This window comes from Meleagris gallopavo, chromosome 17 (genome assembly GCF_000146605.3).
Source record: "Meleagris gallopavo isolate NT-WF06-2002-E0010 breed Aviagen turkey brand Nicholas breeding stock chromosome 17, Turkey_5.1, whole genome shotgun sequence".
Taxonomy (NCBI): domain Eukaryota; kingdom Metazoa; phylum Chordata; class Aves; order Galliformes; family Phasianidae; genus Meleagris; species Meleagris gallopavo.
Window position 1 is genome coordinate 317718 of NC_015027.2, and position 20914 is coordinate 338631.

General features: G+C 42.0%; 1 protein-coding gene and 1 long non-coding RNA gene across 4 annotated transcripts in view; one reads left to right on the forward strand and one right to left on the reverse strand.

Annotated features, from left to right (window-relative positions):
• HIC2 (HIC ZBTB transcriptional repressor 2) overlaps positions 1-20914 on the reverse strand; it is a 69075-nt gene that overhangs the window by 27912 nt on the left and 20249 nt on the right. The window contains exon 2 of one of the 3 annotated variants that reach the window (XM_010719955.3): positions 2785-2854. The exons of the other annotated variants lie outside the window; for them this stretch is intronic. The gene's annotated coding sequence lies outside the window, so the exon portion shown is untranslated. The remainder of the gene's footprint in view (positions 1-2784; positions 2855-20914) is intronic. 3 annotated transcript variants of the gene reach the window in all.
• LOC116217262 overlaps positions 2870-20914 on the forward strand; it is a 20415-nt gene continuing 2370 nt past the window's right edge. The window contains exons 1-2 of the long non-coding RNA XR_004161546.1: positions 2870-4368; positions 15346-15428. This is a non-coding gene — a long non-coding RNA (uncharacterized LOC116217262). The remainder of the gene's footprint in view (positions 4369-15345; positions 15429-20914) is intronic.

Genomic DNA, 20914 nt, shown 5'->3' on the forward strand with positions numbered 1-20914 from the left:
TTTTTTTTGTATGTGTGGGTATCCTTTTATTTTTTAAATATGCGGGGCCTCAAGTAGGAAGAAGGAACTTGGAAAATAATGTACGGTCATGAAGAGGAGAATGGCATTCCGGAACTGTCGTGGAAGAAACAGTTTGCCATGATCTGTCTAAGGATGCACACCAAGATCCTTCCTCACTTCCCTCAGCTCACATGAAGCTTTCTTTGTCTAATTTAAAGAATTACGCTTTTATCCAGACGTGAATTTTCTAGAATCGCCCCCAGCCACCACATGCTCTCCACTTGTCACTACCTCTGGTTTGATTTGCAGACCAAAGCCTGCACATGGGGTGCTCACTGGGGGACCCTCTCTTGGGAGAGAACAGCACAGCACAGAGCCAGTTCTGACTGAGCTCCTTCTGTCACCGCTGGCCAGCACCAACTGACTCAACCAGCGCTTTACTGTATTCAGCTCCGTAGCCTGTGGAAGAACATGTCCTCCTAAAACATTCCCTAGTTTTGCCCGTTATCGGGTCTCTTCATCTTGCACTTACTTAATTCTTTGCTATTTATGTGCAAATTGAATGTATTTTTTTCACTCAGGTCCCTACCTGATTTTGTCACTCTATTAGTTGACCTTCTTGTGTAAGACCTTCCAACAAACCTTGCCTTCCTTACCTTGCTAAAAAATAAATAGTAACAAAAAAGGTGATAAGGCTGTTACTGTTTTTTTTCTAGTTTAAGTTCATCTTTGATGCCACTTAGCAGGTTATTTAATCAATGTCCACTTAACCAGCAAAGTAAAGCTCCTCCTATACTGTCAAATATCTACCAAAAAAATCAACAAAGGACGCTCCACCCCCATGCTCCCCCACTTCCTGGTCTGCAGTTGCTCAGTACTATGGCTACCCTAGGCTTAGGGCTGCACAAGCAGCAGCAGAAGGCAAACACCCTCTTGCATGTTGGGAGGTAACTCTGGTCCCTTCTCTTCCATCTCCTGTTCCTCCGTGAGATCATTTCCAAGTTCCCCACAAGGAGACTTTTCTCCCATATTACTTGGAAGAAACAAAACTCAGGGCTTTTTTCAAAGCCCTGCTATCTCCACTTCCTCACTCCTGGAAGTCTTCCCAAAAGCATGCCAGTTTGCAAATCCTTGAAGCTCACAGCTCCTTTCTCCATTTGTGCGCTCAAGAAGCCCCTCAAACCAGAAAAACAGTAGTACATAATTCCCTCTAGCAGGCAGGGAGAAAAACTGATGCATTAAAATCTACTTCCCAACTGAGGAAATGTTCTTAAGCTCATCCCAGCAAATATCCAAGCCATTAGAAGTTTCCTGGGCATCCCCTTTCTAATGAGTGCCCTGCAAAAATCAGTCAGACTTGGCACGGTGATGCACAATTCACTGCACAACTTCATGAGTCTCTGCTAATCCCACGAGGCATGCTTCCCCAAATATAGCTGCTCCATATAATTGCTTGGCTTATCTCCCTTCTCTTCTACCATGGATCCTAAAGCCCTTAAAATTAATGACAGATACGCTTGCAGATCAAAATCTTGTGTAATGTTGTGTTCATCACTTGTTCACAACAGCACTGTCAGTCACAGTGCTCAGATGCAATTTCTCTGTGCTTCTTAGTAGCTGCTCAGATGCTGCCAAATTAGCAAATGCTGGGAGAAACATCAGAGAAGTTTTTTTTTAACCCTATTTTAGAATTTCTGGGAGGCATTTTAACACACCATGAGAAAGATAATAGAAAGCAAAGTTATATCTCTCTCTCTGAGGCAAGCCCTGGTTGCTGCCTGGCAGGCACACATGGTAATACACTAGGCCCCATGATCTATCCACAGGGTTTGGCAGAAAGTAGTATCCAAGGTACCTATCCTGGCAACATCTACATGCAAGTAGCAGAGCACTTTGCAGGCAAAAAGGTCCTTCCCCAAGGCTGTTTAAAATATGCATATTCCTGAGTAGCATTGAAGATAGCAGCAATGGTGATTCATTAAGATAATGATTTAAGTAGGAGGCTTAAGAAAGCCAGGGTGGATTAACATCCAAAGGTTCTCCATTCCATCCCACCACCTGCCCTTTGAAGAGAAAGGACAAATTCCAAAAGTCAGGAGAGCTATGAATTAACAGCAACTATATCACAACTACAATGCACTGAATTACAGAAGTACCACCTCTGCTCCAGCCCATCCTTTTTGGCAGGGTCAAGCACGAAATGTTATGGTAAAGGAAAATTTCCTTTGGCTTTAAAAATTATTGGGTTTTACTTTTTTTTTTTAATATTATTTATTGTTTTATTAGTATAAGTAATCCTCAAAAAAGACAGTTGTGTTGTTGTTGTTGTTGTTGGTTTTTTTGAACTAAAATAATTTTCTGTCCACCTTAAAAAAATAAGTTTTCCTCTGACAAATTGGACATTTTTTCCCCACAATTGAATAATGAAATTGGTTTGGTAGACTGATTGCTCTCCACATAATACTGTAAGTATCCACAATGAAAAAAGGCGTACAGGTCCTTCCCACACCCCAGTATTTAATCCAGTTGTGATAAACTGAAGTTGTTATATACTGAAATACGCTTTCTGTCCATGACATGGGGTTAGTGCTCAGACTGACAGGTAGCAAATACTTCACCCTGCTAAGGGAGAGGCCTTTGTACAATGCTTTTAATAGAATACTTTCTGTTGCCTTCTGGAGAGATGCACAGTTTTGCTGTCAAAACTGTTCAAAATCAGTTTTGCTACTCTCTTGCTCACTCATTTTTGCAACAGGGCATCCCAGTGTATATTGCCCCACTCACCGCTAGCTGTGCTTGGTCTGAACATCTTCTAGGCACTCTATCCCATGCTGATTCAGTACAGAATAGCTTCCTAGAATGCAATCATAGAAAGAGTAAGGGTTTGTCTTAAAAAAGGATCATTCCAGAACAGCTATTCCTTATTAATCATTCTCAATCACCTCTCAGATTAGGATGATGAAGTTAATTGGGAACATCTTGTCCATTCAGACTTACAACTTACCTTGGTTTGAATCAATGACCCTGTTTAGATGTGGCCTTAGTTAGTACATCATCATGCAATCATAGTGATGGATTCATCAATGAAAATAGACTAGCAGTTGCAACAGAAGTAGAGTTGCTGTATGGAGACTCAACTATTTGTTGTAACTCAGGCAGGTGATAGTTGTTCTTATAATGTTAGATCTCATCAGTTCTTGCATGTGACATTTTGTACCTTACAAGTCTCTGGATCTGCTTTGTTCAATTATTCCTTAAATATGTGGAGACTTTAACACCAGCGAAGATTTGAGATCCGTAGCTTCTTTGTTTATTAAGTTCTTAGCTTGCAAGATTTCTCATCCAAAAGGGCTGAGAAAGTACCTGGCACATCCTGGATGCTTATTGAATACATTAAATAAATCAAACCGTTTTATGATAAAATTCCACTCCCCCACACCAAACAGATGTAAGTGCAAGTCAAAGAAGGTTGAAAATTGTACTACATTGATTTTGCTGCAGTTTTCCCCAAAGGAAAAAAACCTGTACATAGCTTGAGACAAAAACATGGAAAATTTCAGTTGTCACGAACAACTGGAAAGAGAAATGGAGGAAAGACAGAAGTCAAAACCAAACTTCACAAGCAGACTGCATAATTTATGTACTCTCTAGTGTTCTGCATTACAGGCGTTCCTGGACTTAAACATAAAGTGTTTTCCTTGGGTTCATCACATTTACAGAGAAGAGTGCCAGGTAGCTTAATGCTGGAAGCTTCCAGCTTACTCAGGGGAAATCACAGATCCGTGGAGAAGGCTCCTTGCTTGATTTCAGATTCTGAGATGCTGGAGAAGATAAGACTCAACCTAGAAAGGATGACTGACACAAGACTGGGCATAATGTTACTTAAAGGTATACGTGGGTATACATTATACATGGTATACCTTTAGCACAAAAATCCAAGAAAAATCTTGTTCATCTGCCATATCACCCAGACCATTTCTTGTACCTCTGTAATTCCCTGTTCATCTCTCACCTCCCATGTTCACACTGACAAAGCTGCTCCATCCTATGCACTGGGAATCAGGGATCCTTTGTCAAAACCTAACAGGTGATCCAGCCTGCAATACTTGGTCATGATATCTGGGTAACTTTCTCTCTGCCCTTGCATACATGCAATCTTAGTCCACGTATGTAATGTTTTATAAGGAACTTTTATGAGTTCTTTTTTTCCATAGGTGAAAAAGTAAGGAAAGAAGAGAAAGGAAGGGAAAAGGACAATTATAAATATACACAAGACAGATCAGGAAAAACAATGAAACAACTGAAACCACTTCCAGTCTCTCTGTCCAACAAACTCTTCACTCTTATGGTCTCTGGCAACATTTCACAGTAAGTCCGTAAGATGTTCACCTGCTCCTGAAGCTATAAGAAACAAACAGTGAAACAGGAACAAAAAAGTTCCCACCTGTGACCAGCGTAATCCCCCAGCAGCACATCACAGAGAGAAAACATTTTTATTGTTAAAGCTGACGAAAACCAAATGCACATACACACACACACACAGCTCCACTGCTGTGCACTACTAGCACCCTCCCCATTTTCTATATGCATCTAATATCAGGAGATTTATATTCAGGTCAAAAGCTCATGCTGGCAGGAAAGTACTTTGGAGAAGAGAGGGGAAGAAAAGAAAAAAAAAAGCCTACAGTTTCTTGGCTTGTGACCAGCAGGCTGGATGCATTCTATGGAACTAGGCCAAAGTGTTAGTTATTATATTCAGGAGAACATCTGAATCCCAGCTCAAGGGAGCCGAGTTTGTGGCTCTCATTTGTGCTGTATATCAGTTGAATATCAAACCACGTTTTCTGCCTTCTGAATAATGAAGCTTAATAGTTTGGGACTCCCATATGGTCTATTGTTAAAGTATTTCCAAACATTGGCTGCTTCTTTATTTCTGAAGGAAAGATTTCTCTTTGCTCTTCAGGCTTTACTTTTTTAAAAAGATGCTTGTTAATAAAAGCTGAATATGTTCATTTTCTAAATATTTCCAACGATATAAGAAGGGCTGAAAAATGAGGGAATAAGGAAAACCAAATACATATTTGAAATTGGGTTGGTTTTTTTTTTAATGTCACGTGCAAATGTTTGTTTTAGTCAGAAGCAGCTGGTACCACCGGGCTCTGCTGCTCAGAACAGTGGATGCAGGAGCTTTCAGGAGCCATGGGCTGTTCAAACAAAGAAGGACCACACAGGCTCAAACCATTCACAAAAGGACCCAGGCTGATTATTTGACTGTTACTTACAGGGAAGCTTGACCAGTAATGTAGGCAGTAAATACTGGAGAAACCTGTTCTGTGCATAACATGGGTTCGTCTTTTCACAAGTCCTGCTCTATAATTAGCTACTCATTCCAGGAAGGCATTGCTGATGGACAGAGATATCAATTTGGCATACTTAAAAAAAAAGTTAAGAACCTTGTCAAATAATAAAACCATCAGCATAATAAACACTGCAGTGTGTTAGGAATAGGAACCGGTGTTTCTTCCCAGTCTGTTCCATTTGCAAAAGGATTTAGTTGCAGAGAGACTATCTAGCTTGCAAGGGCTGTGGTGCCCCAAGCAGCGCTCGCCATCCGGCACCGCTTCCCCGCAGCTCTACCAGTGTGGAAGGGCTTGGCTGCTTCGTAAAGCAGAATTGAAACTGCATGGCACTGCAGGATGGTTGCCAGGCTGAGCTCGGGTCTCTGCCTCTAGCCCTCACTGCAGGGAGCTCTCAGTATAGCAGCGGCTGCATTTCTGCTGGTCGCTCAGCAGAACTGAAGGTGCTGTGCTAGGCACTGGCCAATAGTGAAACACCAGAAGAATGCAGCAGTTCCTACAGCCCAGGCAGCTAAGCAGAAACTCTTGCTCTCTCCTTTTTCTTCTGTTATAGCCCATGTTGCAGCTTCTCGTTCCCATCTCCTGCTGTCTGCCCACTCCCCCTCCCCATCATCTATCTGCTCACCATCACCTTCCCTGCTCCAATGTGCAAATCTTCAGAGTCAGCTGTACTAACCCTGAAAATAGTTGCTCATATGCATCAGCTGCCTTCTCCCTGGACAGGAAGAAATTCATTCCAGTATTTCAGCATTTGCTCTCATCCCAAATCAGAGAGAAAAACTGAAATTAGAGACTCATTGTAGATTAAACTTCACAAGTTAAAAAAAAGAAAGAAAGAGAAACCTATTCATGAACTCATGAACTTTAGTGCATTTTGTCTCCATTTGAAATGGAATATTTTAACTTTACTGAAACCAGTGTTGGCTCATTTTGGTTTGGTGGCCTGACCCGAGAAGTTTTGTTCTGAGTCAGTACGCTTGAACTGTATTTATTCCCACCACTGTGCACAGCCTCACTGGCATTGCAGTTTGACAGCCTGATAACCCTGCTTGCACCTCTGGCTCAGTCTCCCTGGAAGGCAATTGCCGTAGCACAGAGGTGCCCCATGGTTCCAGAGACAGCCGTAGTGGCATGTGGGAAGGCGAAAGCTTGGAGTCCAGAAGAGGACAGGTCTGTCAGACCACTGCTCTCTGAGCAGCTGTGCACTGCTACGAATAGAGCACAAGTTTTTGCAGATTCTGAGTGAAACCTTTTAGACCAGCTGAAGAAAAGCAGAATAAAGAGGTATTCCCATTCAGTTAGCGAAGACCTAGTAGTGTAATATTTCTGTTAAGCAGCATGTTTATTAATTCCACTGATGAATAGAAGTCTAGAATTAGATTTTTCTGTGAAAAAAAACCACCTGCTATTTCAAAGAAACTGTATTTTTTTTTCCCCTGAAAAAGCCACCCCAAAGGAAAACTCAAATCAAACTACAGCAATATCTGCACCCCTCTGCCTCATACACAGCTCCTGCAGTGACCCAAGGACTGCAGGGTGGAGTTCATCAACCAAGTGTAACGTCTAGTTCAAACAGGGATTGAAGTAGAGGTTTTGCAACAGATGTCTGAATCTTGCTGCTTCTAGCTGAGGAGTGGGCATGGTTCTTACACCAGTTAGGCAGAAACAAGTGCTGATGGAGCTGAAGGCTTTGAATTCTGCCCCAGATGTTCGGAGTGCCTCCCACTCGTACACCAAACAAAGGGAAAGGATTCACTGTGAGGTGAAGTGTGCATTCACAGAAAGTTAATTTAGCAGTTTTGCTGCAGAATCTATAGCGATTGTCTTGTAATGTATTTTTACTCTAGGTTGGTGTATCTGTGAGAAGGCTGAGTGCGTGTGCATCTGTGGCTTTGATTTACTTTTTGAGAAAAGAGAAGCACTTTGCTGGTAGTTTCAGCATTGGAAATTGCAAGAAACCTCTTTTTAAAACACAGAACCTTCTGACTGTTTTATAGTTAAGTGGAATCATAACCAAATAAAGATTTAGCCCAACAGTGATCTGCCCTCAAAGACATTAATCTGTCACTCCTAATAGAAGGGGAACAGGGAGACAAACCTTTTCTCTGAAAGATTCAAACAGATGGTGCGTGGCTGTGGTGGGAACTCGCTCAAAGTTGCCCCGTAACAGGGATAGCTGTGCAACCAAAGAAGCTGGACTCCAGCGTGAGAAGTGTCTGTCGTGCTTTACTTGTGTTTTAAAAGCTCTTTGTGATCATATCTCATCACTTCTGTGGTTGATACATCCAATCAGCTTTCCACTCACTTCTTCTCCCCCTTTTATGCCAGTAAGATCGAATCTTGTAATTTTCACAGCTTCTCAAAGTAATTCTTTTGGGAAATCAGCAGAAGATAAACAAATGCATTATGACAACACGTTAAAGCTCATTTTCTATCAAGACTTCAAGCATAATCTCATTTGTCTGGGCTTCTGGTATTCTTTTGTACCACACACGTTAGCGTGTGTTTCTCTTCTTTCCTTCTTGTGACTTATGTGGGAAATAAAGGGTTTCTTTTCTCTCTTCTCCTCCCAAACCTCAATCCCAACTCTCTCTTTTCTAGTTTAATCAGTGGAGTTCTCTCCTTCCTCTTAAGCACCATGTTTCTCCGGACACAGGTGAAAAACATTTCTGGATCATTTTGCTCAGGGTCTTTTTTGTCCAAAGAAGCAACAAATGGCTTCTGGGACACTTTGCTTTGTTTCCTCTCCTGGAAGAAAGCCAAAGATTACTCAACTCTCTTTTCCTAAGATCTGCCACTGAGCACACTAACCTATCCCCATTTTCCACCCACACTGAAGGAGCTGTGAGATTTCCAAACTTGTGTGAAGAGCTTAGCCCTAAATTCAGCTTGTTGTCCTACAAGAGACCAGCCGTGAAACTAACACCAATGCTTAAGAGTTTTCATGATATCTCAAAGCAGGTGAAGACCATTATTGTCAGATTCCTAGCATGCAACAAGACTAGTAGGGAGCACTGAGAGATACGAGGTAGCAAGAGACCAAATTCACTCACGGTTGCAGTCCACAAGAGCATACTGAAGTCAGACAGCAGTAAACTTAGCCACTGGTTTTCCAGACCAGCCAGAGGAGGCCTGGTGTTGGAAGGCCTGAGATAATCCCCAGATTACCCCTCAGCACGGGTAGTGGGAGAAAATATCACTTTGCATGGTGAAGCCAAGGAGTATGCTTTGATTTCATGAACCATTTCATTCCCCTCTCTATTTTTGATATATTAAGAACCAGAATGAGCATTTTATTTTGTGCTACAACAGCAACATACCACAGCACTGTGCAATAACAGGAGAGGGAGAGAATGAAGAAAAAAATCCAGGTGGTAGACACTGCTCCAGCCACTGCACAAAATGAAGGCTTGAGTGCACATTTTTGCCTGATTGCATAGCTGTCTCTGCTACCCATCTAATCTGCTTAGAAAACTGGTTTTGAAGGATATGGTTCAGACATACCATACCACTTGCACAGGGGGTGGAGAAGGGGGTGATGAGGGGAAAAAAAAAGTGCTGCAGCTGCAAAAGATAAAATAGAGACAACTAATTTTCTCAGAGGTTGCAACACAACCTCTCCCCCTCCTCCACATGCAGTCACTGCACTGGCAGGATAAGCTGGAGATTCTCCAACGTAAGCAAGAAGGCACAACAAGGTGTGCAGGCCCTTCCCCACCCCGATACCCACAGCCCTTGGGGGTACCACAGAAAGCAAAGGCTGACAACCAGCCGAGTGGTGACATTCCTCCACCTGCTCGCTTCAGTTGCATTACCATTTTTAAGGGAGGGCACGTGAGAAATGCTTTTCACTAGATGTTATGCCTAGACAACAATGAACACAAGGAAACTGCAAAGTCCTGTTGTACGAATTGGTGGCTGGGTTCTGAACTTTCATTGTGTGATCCAATTTCCCCTGTCATCCAAGCCATTTGCAAACTCCATGCATACGCTCATTTAAGCCATGTGCCCTGAAATTGAAACAGCTGAAGGGGATGGGAGGGGCAGGGAGAGAAGGGAACCACTGAATTTCTGGTGACAGTGTCTAAAATACACATTTGCAAAAGGAACTCTCATTTTAGGTACTCATTTAGCAAAACAACTGTTGCTGATAGGCAAGAGGTACAGTTTCAAATGACCAGCAGACAAAAAATAGGCCAAATAAATAACTGCAGTCTAAAGGGAGTGGGTGGGTGTGCTCCAACAAAAGTAACGGAAAACACATGGATTACCAATGGGCAACCCAAAGTCAAGATTAGTAGACCCTGATTTCAGTTACACTGCAGCAGTGATATTACCTGGCAGAAGCAAAACTGAAATCAGAGTCTGACCCAGGACGTCAGGGTGGCAGCTGCTTTGGGAATTTCAATTTAGATTGCTTTATTTCAGTAGTTTGAGCTGCCTTTGCAGAATGGCTAGCAGCTTTGGCCTGTTGGCACATGATCTCTAAGGGTGTCTTTTAAATGGAATTGGACTTCTTTGGGGTGGCAATGAGGGAAAGGAGGTGGGGATTGTTTATTATGAAGGCAGACAGCATGATAAGTTTATTGGCACGTTTTGTCTCTTTTGACAAAGGTATGTTGTCCTTTATTTTCTTGCCAGTACATATGCTTACCCTCTCCTTTGTGCTCTCCGACATGTAGACTCATCCTCTCTTTGAAAGTATCAGAAATGCCAGTTGTGGTCTTTGTGGGGACTTTGAGGTTGCATTGTGCGAGTGCTTACTCCCTGACTGAAGTGAAATACAAGGGTTTTTTCCATACATATAAATAATTTTTCAGCTTTCCAGAATAATAATTGCTTACGGAAATTAAACATCTGCAAGCAATAAAATCCCCATACAAACAAGAAGACAGTTTCAGTCTGACTAAAATGCTTTCTTTGTTAATTGCTAAGAATACCACTTTCTTGTCATTTACAATGGTAATTTCATTAGTTCTCTAATTACCAAAATATTTTAATTCTTTCTTTTTCATGACAGAAAGGAATAGGTCCAATTCCCATCTCCACATCAACTCATTTGGTTTACCACTTGGTTCTGCAGGACCAAATGAGAAGCAGGCTGTTACATCTAGCCAGAGCAGAGATCAACTGTGTGGGCAGCAGAGTCCACCTGCAGACCTTCTCTCCCTTTATTACCCGCAGTCTCCCCAGGACTCTGCCAAATTTTCTAAGTACTGTGCTATGGAGCACAGCTGCTGTGGCAACTAGGTACTGCAAGTGCAAAGAAGGGCTGAAATGCTGATAACATGAGAATGCTTAGAATAGCTGATGTTAGGGGGAAAGAAGGGGGACACCAGCTGAATATGCATCACACAGTGAAACAAGTCAGCTGGGAAAAAGCCCACATATGATTGCTTGGGGACATAGAACTAAAAGGGCTTTTGCTGTTTTGAGAATTGCAGATCATCTCTCTCTCTCTGCAACTTGGTACAAAAACATGGGGAACAAAATTTTTTAAATGTAGTATTTTATCATACAGGAAAAGCACTAGTCATTTGCAGGTATGTTTTCTACATTCAAGAATCTAAGAAGTTAGTCGCAGTACTTGTCCTCTACCCACTGAAGGGAAGAAAGGCCAAGCCCATCTCACTCAAGGTCAAATAGCAAGTTCAGCAGATAACGATGACAAGGACTTGTTTACATCTAAATCTCATTCAACAGATCTACCCATTAGATGGAAGAGATGTTAAACAGCTCCATGCATCAAAAATTACTAGTGCCCTGCCAAGCTGACTTGATATAGAGCTGAGAACTTACACATCTCCTTCCTCTGACCCCCACTCCACTCTTCCCACTCCGGTGTCATTCCAAAGCCCATGTGATGACATTTTCCTAATCAGCAATTAAATAGTTAATGCTTACATTACAGCAGATGGAACAGGAGTTGCTGCGGGGAAGGTATGCAGAGGGAAGGAGGAGAAAAGAGAAAGCAAAGAGGAAAAAGCAGGCACAGAAACAATCCTGAAGCAAAGCAGTTTTCCTATTAAAAGGAGTGATTGGTTGACTAGACAACGTAACCCTTAAGACTTAGTCTAGACTAGGATAAAATGCTATATTGTTGAACGTGTTTGAAAGGTACAGCGTAAGCAAGGCTCACAGCCTTTAAGCATGTGGTAGCCAAGGTAGATGCTAATTAGGACATGTTCACTAACACATCTTAATGTTCCACTCTCAAATCGTTGCCTGAGAACTCAAGACTATGCAAAGCAAAGGTCTCTGACGTTGTCCCAGTGATTGTAACTGCAACTGTATGACATATGACACGGTGCAAAGAAATCAGGATGCCAAGGAATATCCTATTATTTTCCATATGATTGTTGAATGTCCATCAACATTTCCATTGTAAAATATTCAATCTATATTGTACTGAACAACACGCTATGATACTTTTCCTCTAAAAATCTAATCAAAGCTCTAAATGCCAATAGGAAAAGAGACTCCAGACTAACAGCATACACTCTTGTGAAACTTCTTTTGCTCAGTGTTTGCTCAGGTAGATTTGGGAAGGAGGGGTGGGGGAAAGAAAAGAGGGCAAAGAAAAGTGTGCCCAGGGCCTTAGCAACACTATCATTTTGACAATCCATTGCCAGATTCATAATTGAAAACAAGTCCCACTTCATTAGGGGAGCCAGATGCATCCACAGAGAACTTGTTCAGAGACATGCTACAATAAATACCAGGAGAATTACGAATGCTGTAGCTTCTTCTTAACCCTTCAAGCAGTATTTTGGGAACCGCCTGTCAATTTGAAAGACTGATCGTTTTCCTCTTGGCTTGTTTTAGGCTCTAGGTGTGCCCCTAACCAAATAGGCTTACCACTTAAAAGCTTAATTGCACCTGTGGCTTAAACCTTATCCCAGACAGTATTTGGGAGCATTTGGATTTGGGCGTTTCAGGTGTGGGACTGGAGCCTGCTTTCACAAACAGAGCTAGACAAGTCAGAGTAGGAGCCCATGGTGCATGCAGACTACACCAGGCAGCAAGGGATGAGGAAAGGAGAAATGCTTTTTCCATTTTGATCACATTTATCTGTATTTACATTTCCCAAGTTGGGTTTGAGTAATGTCCACCTCCTTGTTTGTAACTGAGGGCAGGTTTCGCAGTCTCAGATTTCTTTTCCTCAGCATAAAAGATCAAAGTTTGAGCCACTTGTGCAACTTAGGTGTTTACAGTGAACTGGTTTAATCGCGTGTCAAGCCCTCCCTCCATTATCAAAGTCACGCTCAGCCAAGCTCTTTCCTTCCATATGCACCAGGAAGAGAGCGCCCATGTCAGGCTTGGATTATAACCCCCCCCCCCATCTCTTCTGTCTGTCCTTACACTGGAACTAAAACACAGCATGCCAGCAAAGGGTCTAACGCATTCCCTTGTCTGCATGGCCGGCAAGTCATTCCCAGGCTGTGTGTTTAAAAAAGCTTTTATAAAGCGACCAAATACAGTGTGAAGAACCAAAAAGAAAGAGTAAGTTCCCTTCCCTCACTCTTTTTGTATTGCCAAGGTACTACAGATACATGTGCATCTTACTGCCCCAGGAAATACAAATAAATACAGCATAATAGGAGTCCATGCTTGCAAGTTTCGTCTTTCCTCATTCGCTCTATCCTCATGAAAGGACATACAAACTCACTGGGTCTCAGTTTTGTGAAAAATTGAGTTAAATCTCAGGGATTTGTGAAATAGTTTTAATTAATAATCGCAAAGCGCACATCTTCAGATGGAAGGCATCATATAAATATTAATGAGCACTGCCTATTGGCAGTGTGTGTGTCCCTGAGGAATCATAAGCATCATGGATGGATCAAAGAGGGCATGTAGCTCTGAGAGACAGGGTGGTGGGAGTTGCCTCTGTGTTTAACTATTTGTTAAAGTAGATTCTCAAGACTGTTGTGGATATTCCCTATCAAGTTACAGCAGCTTTCAATTAAAATTACATTTTATCCTTGGGCAAAGTTCCACAATGTACCTTTTAATATTAGCAGGGCACATTTTCAGTCATGTAGATCTTTCTTGTATGTACATATACCAATAGATCTTTGTAAATAGGGGTCAAACCAACTGGGAAATGGAGATTTTCACTCAATTCTGATCTAAATAAATCCCCCTTACCTAGCTTCATTACAAAACGATTTCCTGCCCTAATGGCAGTGCCTTGGCAAGAAGTGGTATGGGGATGTGGCAGCTGTTTCCTTCGTGATGTTAATGAGATGGGGATAATCTGGCAACACTTCAGCAGAACCTGCATGGTAAGGGTGCTGCTTCTGTTTTCCTAAGCATCTCCCAAGCACACCGAGCACAAAGCACGGCTCTGGATGGGCTCGGGGAGGACGCAGTGCTGGGTGATCTGGCGCAGCCCCATGGCGTGAGTCCCATTGGCTGCGGAGGCGTGACCAGGCCCCGCAGGAGCAGAAGGAAGCACGGCCTCCTCAGAAATGCCGGATGGCCGTGGGCCTCTGCACTGTTTTCCAAAGAGGTGCTCATGTTTGTTTCTCTTAAGGGTTCAGTAAAAGGGGCTTGTTCCTGGGGACAGTGGTGGGGAAGGGGGAACAGTTGCTTTGTTCATTTTTGAGTTTGTTTGTTTGTTTGCTTGTTTGTTTGTTTTTGAAACATTAGAAGACAACAGGGAGCAGGAGCTAAGGATCCTGAGGATAATTTAGTCTCATTGGCTGACTTCTCACCTCTCTCAGCCTAGTGAGACTTCACAGACACTTTCTGCCCACTGTGCAGCAGCCAGGGCTTCCTGGAAGCTTTGCCAGCTGGAGATGTGGCCAGCCAGAGGGTCCTGCCTGCTCTGTGAGGCCTGCATGCAGCTCAGTTTCTCAGCAGGCGAACACCAATGGTCCCGAGCGCAGCTGATCCCAGCTAGGTCTCCACAGCTTCTGCTTTTCACAGTTGCTGCTAAAGCTATGCTGTGGCTACCTCTGGATTTGTCTACCCTGGGGCCACTGGAACACATTTCTCAGTACTGGTAACGAGAACAAAAATTGAACAGCAACAGTACCCTGGGGCTGGTTGTAATTTTGTTCCTGAACCGCTCAGAGGGAGTGCAGCAACCAGATAGCAGGATGGGGTTAAGGATACTTAACATTTACTTGTCAAAAAGGGGAGGAATTTGGAAGATGCCCATGGCAGACAACATCTTGATATCCAAGGGGAAGAAAAAAAAAAAGCTCCCAAAATGAATTTCCTCTTGGATGCAGTAAAGACTGGATGCTCACAACATAAGCTGAGTGGTCACCAAAACAACAGCCTATAAACACTTGGATCTACTTGCTATGTTCTGCTAAAAGATAAGATAGAAAATAGAACTGTATATTGACACCAAGTATCGTAGATCTTGCCACAGTGCCAGCAATCTTTAGGCAAGGAACTGTGAACCGAAACCAGAGGGACAGATTAATTTCTTCCTCAGCCACTCTAGGGATTAAATAGTGTTTTTGTAGGAAACTCAGGCACCAGGTCTAGTAAATACATCTCCATAAACTCTAGCCTGAAAGAATTGCTTTGGAAAAGGTCATACCACCTCCTGTTCCCAGAATTAAGTTAATTAGCACTTGTTCCTCTCTGTATAAATTCAGGGATCCTCCCACAAAGGAGGCACACAACCAAATCATTAGAAGATGTACATATGCTGTCTTAAGCAAATAGGTTTATTTGTAATATCACTGAAATTACTTTTGGTCATCCCTATAGAAAAACATTCCATTGGAAGGAAAGCACACTGGGAGATTAGAATAACCAATGCTTTGTCAGGTAGAATGAGCACAGTACTGCTCAGTAGGTGTGCTGATATTTTTGTTTCTCTGTCTGGATGACTTTTATCAGGTAGAGCATCAGCCTTTCATGCAGAAGGAAATATTTGAACTATAGAAATTTTCGCTTACTGATTTTGAAATATTTGCGGTGCTTTTTCCCTTCTGACACACTTTGTTTTTCTTATTCAATCCAGGCATTTCTGCTGCATACATTACTGAAGTATTTCATTTCCTCTCCATGTGACCAGCTACGTGCATTGAGAGAAAGTAAATCCAGGTAAGACCTGCTATCAGTTATATCTGGGTGCAACTGAAGTTTGATCAGCAATGAAGGTCAATACACTGCTCTGTATTTTCTGTCCACAAAAAAAGTTACACAGTTCACTGACTGAAAGAAGAAAAAAAAAGCCTAGCCTACTCTGTGGTTCTTTGGCACAGAAACATTGTCGTAGATGCCTGCCACAATACTCACTGCTGGTTTGCAACAGTTGTTTAAAGACAGAAACTCAAACCCAAGTGTTTAATTACAGACATGTCGAGCATAATATAACTTCAGCATAGCATAAACTACGCAGGATGCTAAACCCTACTTCTTAAGCTGGGAGCTTTTCTGACAGCCATGATTGCTTGTGCTGAAAACAGCCTTGAACCTGCTAAGCAAGAAATCAGGGAGGATAGGCTCCAGTTCCCTGAGCAGAACTCCGCTTTGCAGCCCCATAAAAAGGGTCCAAAGACTATTTGTGTCAACTCCCTAAACCACAAACCACAGCTAGCCCTCCCTCTGAAGCAGTTGCACACTGCTCCTTGCAAAGCTGAAGCAAGATATTTTAGCACACAGATCACCTTCTCTGGGGGCCCACCCATCCTTTTGAGTCTCTTTCCATTCCTTATCAAAGACTTTCAGACCTTCTGCCTAGGAAGCACCAGAAAGTGGGGCATGTTTGCCTCCACATTTGGCACCCTTCTGTTTCACTGTTGCCCTGTTCTCCTGACCAGGGTGCAGCTTACCCACCCAGACTGGTTTCTCTGATACCAAGAGTGGGGTAATACATAGAGAATTACATCTGAAAAATGACAAAGTGGCAATTTTGGCATTTGAAACAGAATGGCAATTCAGGGTATTTCAGTATTTCAGTATTTCAGCTTTAAACTTCAAAATAAACAAAGCAAATCTGAACTGTAGCAAACAAATAGCTTATGGGCAGCTCAGACTTGTCCTACGCTTTCAGGGCAGCCATTTCCCATAAATGCTCATCGTTTCAAACATGGGGAAAGGGGGAAAGGAGACAAAACAAATTGAGTCAACTGCTTACTGTCTTTCTGATTCAGAGTCCTCAGCAGATGTAAGACAGAAAACAGTTCTGTGAAAAAGTTCCTTTTTATGTATCTGGGACAGCCCCCAAAATTTTTACCAGAGGAGAAGAGGACAAGAACTAAACTGCAAAGTCGTCCACACCCTAGCAGGAATTCAGTCATTTTTCACCTCCCACAGGTATCATTAGCATGCTACTGGGAGCAGAAAAAAAGCAGCTGAGATCAAACACAAGCTAGTAACAAAGCTCTTCCTCTTGTCATCCTGCAATGGGCCAGAATTTCTGGATGCAGCTAGCCTTCTTCTGAAAGGCTGGGTTAATTCAGAGTCCCTTTCTAAAAGAAGTGCCACACTACAAACATGCTACAGCTGTGGCACAGAAAGTGCAGAAGGCAGGAAGTCTGACGTTCACACCAACCTCGGCCCCTTCACTCACACCTCTTTTCAAATGTGCTTTAGCACATGGAGCCCACATTTTCACATTCTCAGAACTAACTTCATCTATCACATTGCAAGCTGAAGAGAATTTTTAAAATTGTACAAATCCCTCTTTTCAAATTCAAAGAATCACTCTACTGAGATAAACTTTTTAATTATAAAGATTACAATCTGTTCACCTCTGATTTTTTTGTAGTAAGTTGCTAAACTCTTTTTTTAAATAATCTAATTTTTACAAACTAAAATACAAATGGAAACACCATACCAACTGTTGTCACAGTCTAAAAATGTCCGGATTTTCAAACTTAAGTCCACCCCTGTATAAAAGGGCCACACACATGTAGGTGTCAATCAGATGCTGTGGCAAAACAGAGGGACTCAGGCTGAGATTTCAGAGTAGTGCAGACTTTCCTGGACAGAAACAGAGTGCCCATACTCACCCATCTGGAAGCATTTCTGCATTTTAAATTTCAGACTCTTGAATTTGATCTGAAAGGCAACTTGCTTGATTTCTGCATCTCCTGTTTTGTAATGCTGACGATACAAGTGGGAGAAGAGGGAAATAAAGACAAGCACAATATATACAGGGCTACACCGTATTCATACCTAATAATATGATTGGGACTGCCTTTGCAGACAACTCAGGAGGTCTGTTCTGTGGCAGGAAATTCTGTAGCCAACACTGTGCATTTTTATTCCATTCTTTTAAGGAAACTATCTCCATTCCCCTCTTTTCAGCAGCAGGATTAAAATAAAAATAATAATAATAAAAAAAAAGTATTTGTAGGAAATGGCTAGCAAATGGGTAGAAAAGTCTGGAGATTGCTCAGCAGAAGAAAGCCACAGGCAGAAATCAGCCATGGCAAGTAAATGAGGACAACAAAACACAGCATTGTCCAGCATTTGGACACTCAGCGAAAGGCTGATGATTGGGTGGAAAGAGCCAACCCACATGGTACTGCAAGGTCTCGAGTACTATTCTGAATCAGGTAAGCTAATATATCTCCTGTACCTGTTCTAAACCACGTAGTAATACATGGTCTCTGTTTATTTTGTTTTCTTGTTTTCCCTTCTGGCTGCCCTCTTCAGAATAGCATCTATCTTGGAGAATATCTATTTTCTTTTAGTTTCTGAAAAAGGACCCCAAACATGTGGCAGGGGCACACAGATTTGGAAGCCTTTGCATGTTTATCTTTACTGATAAGCCTGCAATCTTTGCTGCAAGCACATCAGCTTGTGTCTGCAGCATAACTTTATTCTAGTCAATGCCTTCCTAAGAACAGGCTTCCTCAGAACTGGGCAATGTGTTTAACCTTTTAGTGGCTGATATAAACAGGCTCTAGTGTCGAAAACCTATTTTCCCTCCTCAGAGATGTACGATGTTTTCACACATCTTTGAAAAACAAGCAAGCAATCAAGACTGGCCTGCTCTGAGTCAGCAGCAGTGCAGATTACAGATACTACCAGGGAAATTTAAACCCAAAAGAGCTCCATCTTCCCAGAACCCTGTGGTTCTGTGCAGATCAAAAGTACTGTCTGTTTAACATACAGAGATGCAACTATCTAAATTGCGAATTGAATGTACGAAAATTCATTAAGATGACAGGACTTGTTGAAATTATATTGTCTTATTAATTGGAGACTGTCAACTGGAGATATTTGGATTTATAGAACTGGAGAATCAACCATAATTCTAAAACATCTGATCTTATTCTAGTAGGTCGAATAAATGTGTTCATACAGCTTTGTTAACACTTGTTTTCTCAATTTACACACATATATGCATGCCAAGGACAAACATCCAGAAAGTCAGCAGGGATTTACCAAAGCTGAGATGTGTAGAGCTTGGACAGTCTAAAAATCACAAACAAGTGGCTTTTCTCTAGCAGCAGGATCCACTTCCACTTATTTCCTCCCACTTGCTCTTTCCCCACCTCCTTCCTGCATCCCTGAGTCAATCTCCACCAGGCAAGTTTCAGTTAAGCATTTGCTTTGCCAGAGGTGTTTGTAAATCAGGTTTTCAAGTTTATTTATAGTACACACGCACAGTGTCTTCATCATTTCAGGCATGAAAAGCCAGGTAGAAGGAACACGAATTCATTAACTGATCCATAGAAAACTACCTCCCCTGTATTTGTCTTCTTCTGTAATCCAGCTCAAATTTGGACTGAAAGAAAATATTTTTTCTTTTATCTCCTCCTTATTATTCATAACATACATGATCACTCTACTGAATTTCCAAGTGAAAAATTCTAGGAGAAGCCAACTTTTGGCAAAAATAGCAGTCCATGAGACAATACAAGCATTCTATGCACAATATCCCAACAGTTGGAAAATAGTGCAGTAAATAGAACTGAGTGAAATTTGCAGGCAGAGTTCACATGGTACAGCATTCCTTGCATGACCCAGCTGAACAGTTTGTCTTCTCATAAGAAAAGTGTAACATGACCACAAGATGATTTCCAAGCAGAAAAGCATGCGTGTATAGAAGCAAATCCCTGAGCCCAATTCCAACCCAAGAAAATAATTTTGCTGAAGGTTTGACTTTTCCATCTAATTGCATCTCAAGTCAGGTTTTACTGTATAAACTTTGCTATTGCAGAGAGATGCTTCTCATTTTGCTTCTCATTCTGTATCTGGCCTGGATAATAAACATCCGGTAGCCAGGCCTTTCAAATCAAAGAGTATATCTGTGGTCAGTTTAAACATGAGTTTGACTTTCCCTATTCTTAAATAATGGAAGTTGCTGAAAAATTTTCCTCAGCTTCAAGTCAAAACAGCAAGTACTCAGAGTAATGGCCCAGAAACTTCAGCATTAGGAGGCGGCACAGAGGGGTTCTTGAAGACGAAAAGGATGTGCTAGACAGTTTGCTAATACCCAGAAATTCTCCCGGAAGAAGCTAGCTGCACACCCAAATGCCTCGGGACAGGGCTGAGTCCATCCCTCTTTCCACAAAAACAGCTTTCTAAAGAAAGACTTCTTCACACGCAGGACTTAAGAAACTTAATTCAGATTAACTAAAGTTGTGAAGTTAAAGCGAATTAGCTAAACCCCATTATATCTCTGTATAGGAACACTCATTCAATATTAAAAGGAACTTTAATTTTATTTAGTTTTATTGGATTAGAAGCATTTTAATTCTAAGTAAGAGTGTCCATGCAGAGATGAATGAGCTGAACAAAGAATAAAGTTACTTTTTATGTTGGAGTTCAGTGTGGCATAGGAATTGTTATGCTGAAATGACTGACAATGCATCCCAGACACAACTATGCAACAGTTTGCTTATGGACCTGGATGTAGGTTCAACTTATGCCATTTCCATGGCCTAAATCTACCCCTCTACCAGAAAGGATTGTTCTCAAGTTTTAGAAGCAATGTTGTGGTGTTTGTAAGTAATTTGGTTTGTTTCCAGCTTACCTGAGCAATACAGACCTCTTACAGCTTCATGCAGCGCCATACAACACTGCAACTCAGCTGCACGGACAGAGCAGTTTTTCATCAAAAGTACTCAGCAAAGATCATTTCACAGAAGAGAAATAGCAAGTCATGGTAAAGTCATATCTGTACAATGATACCAGTCACATAGATGGACTATAGAGGTCCAGCTAGCAAAAGGGATACTGATCAACTGCTCTTCTGCTCTGGTGCTTACAAGGGAGGAGTAGGGAAGAATACAGTCACACTTCACTGAACAGGATAAATCCTATAATTCGGTAATACCACCTGAAATAGTCTCTCAGCATCCCCTCTGGGAAAATCTACTGAAAGACCAAGCACATTTACTACATTCACTAGGCGTTGCATGCACGGAAGATATGAGACAACACAGGACCATGCACAGTGCAGAAAGACTTCTGTTCAGACAGAAGTGGAAAGAACCAAGAGGATAGAGGTATGTAACATTGAGTTCTACAGAAAAAGTGCACAGAAAAACACAATTTATACTGGGAAGGGAAGGGAAGAGATAAGGGAAGGAAAAGGGATGGGGCACGATGAGAAAAACGGGGAGGGG